The 1,520-nt window shown below is 57.3% G+C and overlaps 1 protein-coding gene across 3 annotated transcripts in view; it reads left to right on the top strand.

The window, feature by feature from the left end:
- Window positions 1–1,369: 1,369 nt before the first annotated feature.
- SC5D (sterol-C5-desaturase) overlaps window positions 1,370–1,520 on the top strand; it is a 3,859-nt gene continuing 3,708 nt past the window's right edge. The window contains exon 1 of one of the 3 annotated variants that reach the window (XM_057386305.1): window positions 1,370–1,452. The gene's annotated coding sequence lies outside the window, so the exon portion shown is untranslated. Of the gene's footprint in view, window positions 1,461–1,520 lie in introns of all 3 variants that reach the window. The other 2 variants (XM_057386306.1, XM_057386307.1) reach the window with 2 other exon arrangements.

The following is a 1,520-nucleotide window of genomic DNA, read 5'->3' as shown; positions in this document are numbered from 1 at the left end:
TTGATTAAATTGATTATTGATTAAAACCTAACCCTTGGTGATGGGTGCTGTTAATGTTTTCCAGCCCAATAAAGTCAGTTTAAAGTTTCAAACTGCGTTGGTTTCTTTTAAACCCATCCCAAAATCTGTGGCTGCAGGAGGTGAAGGTGTGGGGGGGACAGAGATTGAGCCAGAAGAGACAGAGCTGGAGAGTTTTGGAATTTCATCATTCCCCCCAAAAAAATGGGCACAAGAAGAGCAGGGACACATTTGACCTCAAGTAACCCAATGACCTCTACTAACCCCAGTGACCTCTAGTAACCCCAGTGACCTCTAGTAACCCCAAAATGACCTCTAGTGACCTCCAAATGACCTAAAAAATTACCTGAAGTAACCCCAAAGTTTTCTGGAAAGCTGATGTTTGACCTCAAGTAACCCAATGACCTCTAGTGACCTCTAATGACCTCCAAATGACCTCTAGTGACCTCCAAATGACCTCTAATGACCCCCAAAATGACCTAAAATACCCCGAAGTTTTCTGTTCAGATTGAGTAAAAGCTGCTGCAGAAGAAACTGCAGGGAAAATGGTATAAAATGCAATTAATTAAAAGAAAAAGGGTTACAAACTGCATGTGAGGGTGGGGAGGAACAGGGTGCCCACAGAAGCTGTGGCTGCCCCATCCCTGGGAATATCCGAGGCCAGGTTGGACAGGGCTTGGAGCACCCTGGGATGGTGCAAGGTGTCCCTGCCCATGTGTAGGGTGAAACCGGAGGATCTTTAAAGTCTCTCCCAACCCAAACTGACACCAGGGATGTTCCGCCGCGGTCCCGACCGAGCGGACAGCGGGGAACGGGCTGGGAGCGGGCAAAATTCCCACTCCGGCACCGCTCGGAGAGAGCGGGGAGAGAGCGGGGAGAGAAAGGGGAAAGAGAGCGGGGAGAGAAAGGGGAGAGAGCGGGAAGAAATGGGGAGGAACGGGGAGAGGGAACCGGGGAGAGAGCGGGGACAGAGCGGGGAGAGAAAGGGGAGAGAACAGCGAGAAACGGGAGAGAAATGGGGGAGAAACGGGAGAGAGAGCGGGGGGAGAGAGAGCGGGGAGGGAACGGAGAGGGAACGGAGGGAAACGGGGGAGGGAGCAGGGAGAAAGCGGGGAGAAAGAGGGGAAAGAGCGGGGAGAGAGAGAGAGGGGAACGAACGGGGAGAGAACGGGGAGGGACCGGGAAGGAACCGGGCAAGGATCGCGTCGCTCTGTCCAAGCCCCGCCCCCGCCCCGTTTCGGCCCCGCCCCTGACCACGCCCCATCAGCTGACTCAGCCCGGTCACATCCAGACCACGCCCCCTTTTTGCGCTGACGTCACCGCCCGAGGTGGCGCGAGCGCCTCCGCCGGTGACGTCACGTGGCGCTACCGGGCGGCCCCGCCCCCTKTCCCCCGCCCCGCCCCGCCCCGCGCCGCTCCGGGACCCTCGGGCAGGTATCGGGGTACGGGGGATCGGGGGATGGGGTGCGGGGATTTGGGGTCACGGAGGAGGGGGGGACACC

This window comes from Malurus melanocephalus, unplaced genomic scaffold (assembly GCF_030028575.1).
Source record: "Malurus melanocephalus ecotype Western Australia unplaced genomic scaffold, MMel_1.1 scaffold_952, whole genome shotgun sequence".
Classification (NCBI taxonomy): domain Eukaryota; kingdom Metazoa; phylum Chordata; class Aves; order Passeriformes; family Maluridae; genus Malurus; species Malurus melanocephalus.
Note: the sequence above shows the minus strand (reverse complement) of the source record. Positions and strands in the feature narration are given on the sequence as shown.